This window comes from Gossypium hirsutum, chromosome D13, assembly GCF_007990345.1.
Source record: "Gossypium hirsutum isolate 1008001.06 chromosome D13, Gossypium_hirsutum_v2.1, whole genome shotgun sequence".
Lineage (NCBI taxonomy): Eukaryota > Viridiplantae > Streptophyta > Magnoliopsida > Malvales > Malvaceae > Gossypium > Gossypium hirsutum.
In genome coordinates this window covers 28,446,981-28,456,847 of record NC_053449.1, presented here as the reverse complement: position 1 = coordinate 28,456,847, position 9,867 = coordinate 28,446,981, and the positions used below count along the sequence as shown (strand labels likewise).

Below are 9,867 nucleotides of genomic sequence, written 5' to 3'. Positions count from 1 at the left end.
TTTTATTCTTCGTTTTATAGATTTTGGAAGTCGTTAGGAGCTCGGGGATCGCCAGCAAGACTTATCACACTATCGACAGTTTCTTTCGGTACTTTATTAAGTTGTTTTTGAGTATATAGAATGTATAGCATAGTTGAAACGTTGATTATGGAACAAATACGTATATGTAATTAATAGCCATAGGAAAATGGCTTATCTCCTTTTTGTTCAAGTTTAGAATTGATACATATGTCTTAATTGTCAAAATGGAGTCTTTTGCTTATTTTTATTTGAATGTGGTTTAAGCTTATGTTTGGTTAATAAATGTTATGCATATGTGTTGGATTGATTGATTTAGCTGTGAGATAAACTAAATGCCGAATGTATATGTATTGGAGGATATTAAGTTGAATATGTGTGTGTGGGCTGGTAATAGTAAGTATGCCATATATGTGCATGATTTGTTTGATTTTGGTATGATATGTATTCGGCTATGGCATGTAGTTGAAAGGTTAAGTTTGGTCTTCATGCTTTTGAGAAATTGGCTTGAAATGATGCTGTTAACTATGTATATACGGCTATGATATGAGTTCTTGATTACGCACCTATTGAAATTGGTTTTTAATAATTTGGCCTTAGCTTATTATATATGAAACATAGGTGTTAAGTTTATGTTTGATTTGGTTGATATGTTTGCCTAATAAATGTTAAATTAAGTCATGCTTATGTTAGACATTAAAGTCTTGAAATATGTTTGATTTGAAGTTGTAAGTACCTATATTATTCGGTCTTGATATTTGCATTATGTTGATGATTAGGTTTGTGTCTTAGTTGATATAATGGTATATGCAGCCAAAGCTTAAAGTTTAACATGTCATATATAAGTGTGTGGTATGTTCGGTTTTAGTGTTTATATTAATGTGTCTATAACATGTATTTATAAAGTTATGTTATAATGATAGGTAATTACTAAAATGGTTCGGTTGTTTAATAAGTAAAAATGTAATAGTTGGTATATGTTCGGCCTTATGTATACCTACAAAATTCGGCTATAAAGTGCTATTATATTTGGATATAAGATGTACTAAAATGATGAGACATATATGGACTGGTTATGTTGCATATTCAAGCATGCTAGTTGGTTAAATTAGATTCGGTCATAGTATTATATAAATATACTAAGGATTGGATAATTTATATGCAATGATAGAATATGCTTAAGTTAGCTAAGTAGTGATTATGAAATATGGATGTTTTTAAATGGCTCAAATGATATGGTCATTTATACATGAAATTAGTAATAAGCAAAAATGTAGGTTGATATGAGATAAATATATGTTTGAATATGCCTAGATTGTTTGAGTTCGGTTGTGAAGGTAAAGCTTACAACTTTGTTTGTTTTGAATGGTTTAGTATATGTCAGTAGAATTGATTATTAAGCTTACAAAATTGGTATACTATGAATTTGTGATTTTAAATTTTCAATGTAACTATGAATTTATGAATTCGAAATGACATAGTGTTAGTAAATGTATACACAACCATATCTTGATGTTGCTTATATGATTTAATTTTTTTTAAGTTGTATTCATATCATTTCGAATTCGAAAAGTATGGATGATAGAGGGTTGTGCGCGGACCAAGATCGAGTTGTCAAGTCACGGGAAACTCCTACGAAAACTCTAGACGATCAGATCTGAAACGAAGCAGAAAGATTAACTTTTAGAATTCCCAGATCTGAAATTAAAGAACCCTAAAATAGCATAATATAAACGAAGAATCAAAACACTTATTATTAAGGAATTCGGAAGTCAAGAACTAGTGAATAAGCTTCAAAGAAGTCACAAATTCAGTTGATTCTGTCAATTGGACCAAAACAGGAAAGTAATTCAGCAGATCACAAAAAAAATGAAAATTGAATTAGAATGAGGAATCATGCAGCAAGAAAGAGGGAAATTATGGATTAAGAATGATCTTCGATAATCAAGGACGTTTATGAACTTTCCAAGCCGAATCTAAAAAAGATTAAATTCCAAAATAGCAAATTAAACTCTAAATTCCAGCAAACCGAATTTAATCAGAATTGAGATTTAAAGTCGACAAGATCAATAGAAAAGATGAATGAACGAATGGTTCTTGCTGCCAAACAAATGCCAACCAGCCTCTTTAATGTTGAAGAAAGCTAGAAACGCAACAAGAAACCGTAAATAAGTTAGATGATGAAATCGTCCCCAAACAAGAATTAAAAGGAAAACGAATAGCTAAAAAATAAAGTCCTAAGAAGCCTTGAAACCCCGAAAGATTTCACAACTCCCTTCAAACGGCTCTAATCTCCCCTCCAATGAAGAACAATGGCAAGAAGAAGGCTGAAGATGGCTCCCACAATCAAAAAGATTGTTAAAACTACTTCTAAAGAAAACTCAAGAGAAAATTCTTGAAGAACTCAAAGAGAATTTTCACTTAAAGCAAATCTGAAATTTTTAATGTAATTGTAATGTGTTTAATAAGGTGGCCGACCATGCCTATTAATAGAGGTCTTCTATCTATTTCCTAATCTCGTTAGGAAAACTTAAAAAAACCTAATTAATAAATTAAGAGGGAAATTCGGCCAAGGCATTTTAATGGGCTGCTTGGGCCGAATTTTTACATATAATAATCCTAAAGTCTAAAAATTAATCTTAGATATTTAAACAATTAAATTTTTTACAAATTGGGCCACTTTAACAATTTGGCCTGATTTTCAACTAAGTATGGTTTGACTTCTTGGTTGGGCTTGGAATCATCTTATTGGGTCTTGCCTTCAAGAACTTGGGCTTGTATTCCATCTCCTACCGAAATTAGGTCGTTGATGCTCGTAATAGAGATCCAATGTGCTTTGGCTACAAGATTCGGTTTCTTGGACCAAGATTTCCAAGATTTAAAATATTGATTTTCTTGATTCTTGAAATCGCTCCAAACAGCAAAATTGGGTCAAGATTCGGTTTCTTGATTTTCTTGAAAACAAGAAAGTGAATCTTGATTTTCTCTTTTTTTCGTGTACGCATCTAAGGCATTATTAACAAATTCCTGAATGGTCCCATTTAGTTTGGAACGCATTTGTCTGGCCTTTGACCTTGTTATTGGGCTTTATGGTAATTTGAGCCCATCACGTTCTTGAGCTTGGGTTGGGCCTTTGTGACTAGTATCATTCCCCCTTCCTCAAAAAGATTCGTCCTCGAATCTAAAAAATCAAATAGGGACAATTTAGCCACATTAAAAGTAGAACTTACATTGTACTCACCAGGTAGATCAATTTTATAGGCATTATCGTTGATCCGCTCAAGTACTTGGAAAAGTCCATCGCCCCTTGGGTCTAACTTGGTCTTTCTTTTTGTAGGAAACGTGCTTTCCTCATACAGACCCGAACCCAATCTTCGGGTTCAAAGACAACCCGTTTGCTTTGTTGGTGTTGATGTCATTTGTTTTGGCTATTCGTTTCCTAGCGTTCTCGTGTAAGGATTTCACCAACTCAGCAATAGTGGAGAAATCTTTCACAAATTGTCTATAAAAACTAGCTAAACCATGGAAAGATCTCACATCAGTTATCGATTTAGGAATTGGCCACTCCTTAATTGTCTTAACTTTGTCCTCATCGACATGAATACCTTGAGCACTAACTATGAAACCTAAAAATATTAGCTTATCACAACATAATGTGCATTTATCAAGGTTGGCAAACAATTTTTTAGCTCTTAGAATGTCTAAAACCGTTCTAACATGGAAAACATGATCATTTAAAGTTGTTGAGTAAATTAAAATGTCATCAATCCAAGAATGGCAATTATCGACAATAACATACAGTACCTTTTTAAAATTCAAGTCATGAGCAAAGTCATCAATACGAGTGGAATGAAGTTGTTTAGAGAATAGAGAAACCTCACCTTGCTTACCATTAGAGGTGGGAAAATGAGGATCACGTTTACCTTGTTCAATCAATTGAAAACTTCTCTCGGTAGAAGGGTAATGAAGCTGGAACCTGACCATGGGTGGAATCTTGCAAACCTGAAACAAAGAGAAATCACAAGGCGATTTCGAATGGAGGTTAACAAAAATATTCCTCCCTTGTGTTTGAGCACTCTCTTCTTCTTCACTCATTCCTTATTTAAGCTCTCTCTCTTTTTCACTCACTTCATTCACATTTTCTTTTGTTTCTCTCTCGCTTTCCTTTTCGCCTTTTTCATTTTCATTTTCTTCTTTTTCACTTTTATTTTTCTCTTCTCCTTTTTCTTTTTCCTCACTTGTTTTAACAACAGAATTTTTCAGTTTGATTTGGTCCTCATGGACTTATTCCGGAGTGAGCGGCACTAAGGTGATTTTCCTTCCTTGATGCTTGAAAGAATACCTATTGGTACGACCATCGTGGGTGACCTTTCGATCCCTTTTCCATGGTTCTCCTAGCAAAAAATGGCAGGCTTAAATAGGCACTACATCGCACACGACTTCGTCTTGATACTTGCCGATAGAAAAGGCGATACACACTTGTTGAGTGACCTTAAATTGGCCTTTGTTGCTAAGCCATTGTAGTTGATAAGGTCGTGGATGCTTGGTAGCGGTTAAGGAAAGCTTTTCCACCATCGTCATGCTGGCTACGTTCGAGCAACTTTCACCATCAATAATAACTCTACAAACCTTACCTTGTACATGGCAGCGAGTATGAAAGAGATGTTCTCGTTGCTGCTCGCTCTTTGGTTTTGCGAAAGAGGGTTGTCCACGATCATGAAAATCATAATCAATTCTAGGGACACGTCGAGGACCGCGCCTATGAGCAGGAGGCTGGTTATCCACATCTTCTTTAATTAGATCTCGATACTGAGGCTCTTGATTCAATCGTACCTCATTGATAGCAGCACTCAAAGTTCGAAGTAAGGTAGCCTGTTCGTCTAACTGTTGTTGGAATTTTGTAAATGTCTCATAGACATCATTATGGTCATTATCACCTTGACCAATCCTAGACATTTTCAAAAACTTGCAAAACAAACACTTAACACTCAAAAAGGAAAATTAGCAAACCTCACTGTTAATCACTCAAAAAGAAAAATCAAATTCTCAAAGAGGTAGAATTCAGTCTTGTGAGTTCTTTAGTAAAGTCTATATCAACCAATTAGAAAGTGTATGAACCAAAACTACCAAAGAATCCTAATTGCGCTAAGATGCCAAAAACTGACGAGACACCAATTGATTTGTGTCACACCGAGGAAGAATTGTGCACACTTTAAAATCCTACTAACACAAGAAGGTGTTAGATAGTGTAAAGGGAGAATAAAAGCAAAACAAATGAAAACCTACAGCTAAGAATCAATAAAAATTACTGAAATCCAAAAATCCGAAAAACTGCGGAGTAACTTGACAACTTCGTTCGAGGTGTTCCCAATCTCCAAAAATCACGAAATTAAAACTAGAATGTCCTTAAATATTGAATTTTTGATCTAGAAAGTTTGGTCACTAAACTCAACCCCCTGAATATTTTTTTTAATTTTTATTGGATTTTGTCTTTTTCAATTTTTTGACTTTTTCGACTGATTTTTTTACGAGAAATATTTTTTAATATTCAATCACAGTGCCACAAAATATGCATGTCAAATTTCAGATCAATCGGAAAATGTTTACCCACTCGAATGAATTTTTTTTCCAAAAAATTTCTAGGTAAAACTGTTGTTTGTTGTTTAAAAAAAAGATCAGTTTAGAAATCAACCAAGAACAGCCAAAACGCCCAAAATCTGATACCAAATGGTAGCGGGTTGCGCGCGGACCAAGATCAAGTTGTCAAGTCACGGGAAACTCCTACGAAAACTCTAGACGATCAGATCTAAAACGAAGCAGAAAGATTAACTTTTAGAATTCCCAGATCTGAAATTAAAGAACTCTAAAATAGCATAAAATAAACCAAGAATCAAAACACTTATTATTAAGGAATTCGGAAGTCAAGAACTCGTGAATGAGCTTCAAAGAAGTCACAAATTCAGTCGATTCTGTCAATTGGACCAAAACAGGAAAGTAATTCAGCAGACCACAAAAAAACGAAAATTGAATTAGAATGAGGAATCGTGCAGCAAGAAAGAGGGAAATTATGGATTAAGAATGATCTTCGATAATCAAGGACGTTTATGAACTTTCCAAGCCGAATCTGAAAAGATTAAATTCCAAAACAGCAAATCAAACTCTAAATTCCAGCAAACCGAATTTAATCAGAATTGAGATGTAAAGTCGACAAGATCAATAGAAAAGATGAATGAACGAATGGTTCTTGCTGCCAAAAGAATGCCGATCAGCCTCTTTAATGTTGAAGAAAGCTGGAAACGTAACAAGAAACTGTAAATAAGTTAGATGATGAAATCATCTCCAAACAAGAATTAAAAGGAAAACGAACAACTAAAAAATAAAGTCTTAAGAAGCCTTGAAACCCCGAAAGATTTCACAACTCCCTTCAAACGGCTCTAATCTCCCCTCCAATGAAGAACAATGGCAAGAAGAAGGCTGAAGATGGCTCCCACAATCAAAAAGATTGTTAAAACTACTTCTAAAGAAAGTTCAAGAGAAAATTCTTGAAGAACTCAAAGAGAATTTTCACTCAAAGCAAATGTGAAATTTTTAATGTAATTGTAATGTGTTTAATAAGGTGTCCGGCCATGCCTATTAATAGGCCTTCTATCTATTTCCTAATCTCATTAGGAAAACTTAAAAAAAACCTAATTAATAAATTAAGAGGGAAATTCGGCCAAGGCATTTTAATGGGCTGCTTGGGCCGAATTTTTACATATAATAATCCTAAAGTCTAAAAATTAAACTTAGATATTTAAACAATTAAAATTTTTACAAATTGGGCCACTTTAACAATTTGACCTGATTTTCAACTAAGTATGGTTTGACTTCTTGGTTGGGCTTGGAATCATCTTATTGGGCCTTGCCTTCAAGAACTTGGGCTTGTATTCCATCTCCTACCGAAATTGGTTCGTTGATGCTCGTAACGGAGATCCAATGCGCTTTGGCTGCAAGATTCGGTTTCTTGGACCAATATTTCCAAGATTTGAAATCTTGATTTTCTTGATTCTTGAAATCGCTTCAAACAACAAAATTGGGCCAAGATTCGATTTCTTGATTTTCCTGAAAACATGAAAGTGAATCTTGATTTTCGCCTTCTTTCGTGTACGCATCTAAGGCCTTACTAACAAATTCCTAAATGGTCCCATTTAGTTTGGAACGCATTTGTTTGGCCTTTGACCTCGTTATTGGGCCTTGTGGTAATTTGAGCCCATCACGTTCTTGAGCTTGGGTTGGGCCTTTGTGACTCGTATCAATGGAACATGTTCTATTGTTTAGATTTAAGTTCGAATTGAATAAATTGAAATTTTTGAATAGTGCTGATTTGTAAGTTATGGTTTGTAATTAAATTTATTTTTGAATAGTTAAGTCTATCAAAACTATAAAAGTATAATTATTCTTTGGTGTATAAAGAGTGTTCAATGATTGTGTTTTATCATGCTATGTCTGGTAATGCCTCGTAACCCTAATCCGGCAATGGATATGGGTTAGGGGTGTTACATACTCTTTGCTTATAATATGCTTTCTTAACTAGAAGAATAACCAAAGATAGAACCTTTGATCACATAAGCGGCAGATACCTTACACTAGGTCATATTCGACAAAATACTATAAATGGGCGGACTACTCTACGCCAAACAAATAATTTCACACTTACACGCCTTCAGATCGGGTCCGCTAGATCTAGGGTGTGACAAAAGGATTTTATCAATACACTACCAAATTTCCTTAAAGATGTTTTGATTTCGAATTTTGAAACATTAGTGTTATTTAAGAAAAAATTTAAATACTCTATAAAATTAACTAATTATAAAATGGAAAAATTAATAGTTTAACTATCACTAAATATATAATTATAAAAAGAGAATGGTCTAATTTACTTCTCAAAGCACGCATGGAAAGTCTGCTTATTACTTCTCGGTAATGCATGAAAGATACTTGCTAAAAGGTTATTCGTTTAAGTTCAAAGGTTTTTTTGGTATTAAAGAGGATTTTAACAAAAACCAAATTTAGAAAATTAGTTCGAGTGGAATAAATTCTTAATTTGGCTACTAAATTTATGTTCTTAATTTCTTAGCATGGATATCGACAAGAATTTATTGAAACTTTCTCATGGGCTCATGAACGCACATCTTTAGCCAATTTGATTTGATGGAGAGATACTCTCTTTAAAATACAGGTAAGGCTTAAGTTCAATATTCAATGCCTAAATATGGTTTTTTGTTAGTTTAATACTATGTTTTTTTATGGGGGAGGGATTCACTTCCACCGATGCAAATCTTAAGTGGTTATATATCCTTTCGTAAATTTTTATACAATTAATATTTTAACAATCCAACGTTGAATTTATCAATATGTTTGTACTTGTCATGCGCGTAAATTTTTTAATTGATCTGACATCTCTATCATATCAATCTAAAATATTATCTATATATATATATATATATATTAACAATTGAAAGGTGTTTTTTTTACATAAAATGAATAGCTAGAAATTTTTAATTTATGTCAAATTTGACATGCATGATCTGCATGAAACATGATGATTGGATTATTAAAATATTAATCGTATAAAAAGTTATAAAAATGTGTAAAACCCAGTAAATTTTATATCGGTGTAAGTAGATCTTTCCTTTTATATATATATATATATATTATGTAATTTACATAGTATGAAAATTAAATATATAAAATTATAATATAAGTATTAAAAAGTACTAGAATTGTACATATTTAAAATTTTAATAAAATAAAAAATATATATTAAAATCATAATTCTAAATAAAACATAGCATATATATTTTATAAAGAAAACTGAAAACCAAAATAAGCTTGAATACTCGTCTACAATACAAAATTTAAACTTGATATTTCATTTAGGTAAGGCTTGAACAACTTTTGTATAATTCTTATTACATACATAAATTCGATCCCAACTATAAACACATCTGCTCACTACTACTCATTTACCGAAAATACAAAAACAAATAAAATAAAATCAATATTGAATAAGATATAGTGGCATAAAGGTTAGATACGATTGAAATAAAACATTTACTACTACTCCCTCTAACCTTTGTAAATATTGCCTAATAAAACGCACCCCTCCCTATATAATAATCAAAGTCACCCTAAGTACCGAAAACCAAAAACACCATAGCCATTATAATAATAATGATGGAAGGAACCACGTGGAGGACCAAGCTTGTTATCTCTATCACACTCTTGCCTATGGCTTCTGGTTAATTCCTTTCCTTTGTATCTTTCATTTGGGTTTCTTTTCTTTTATCTTCTTTCACCACTTGCAGTAAGAGTTTAATGGTAACTTGTTCGACAGAATCGCCGTTGTTGAGGTTGCTTGGAGCTGAAGCAAGAGGACCACTTTGCTGTCCTCGCATGATATTCAGTGTGTCAAGGGTTTCCCAACCCTTTGTGACGCCGGAGTTGATGATCATACTCAAATCTCGCCGTCGCCAATGGCTTGACTAGGAATCATCTCTGTTTTTTTTTACTGTTAGATTGATTTTGACCTTTTTTTTTTAATATTCAGTGAATAAATAAAATGAGACTTTTATTTGCTTTGATTGCTTTTAAGTTCTTACAAGCAGCAATACTAAGAGAGCGAAAAAAAAAAACCTGAAGAAGATAAGAAGTAAGAAGCAACTTTTTATGATGTTTTTTATTATTAAATCATCATTTCTCAGAATCTTTTTGCTTTTTTCTCTTTTCCTCCTCTAATTATTACCCTTCTCTTTCAATCCACTATTTGCATTAGTTCGTTTATTAAATTTGCCTATTCCGGTCCCAGAA

General features: G+C 33.0%; 1 long non-coding RNA gene across 1 annotated transcript; it reads left to right on the top strand.

The window, feature by feature from the left end:
• The first annotated feature begins 8,937 nt into the window (after positions 1 to 8,937).
• Positions 8,938 to 9,633, top strand: LOC121225063 (uncharacterized). Its single transcript, XR_005922839.1, has 2 exons — positions 8,938 to 9,298; positions 9,395 to 9,633. It is a non-coding gene; the product is annotated as an uncharacterized lncRNA (long non-coding RNA).
• The last annotated feature ends 234 nt before the right edge of the window (positions 9,634 to 9,867 follow it).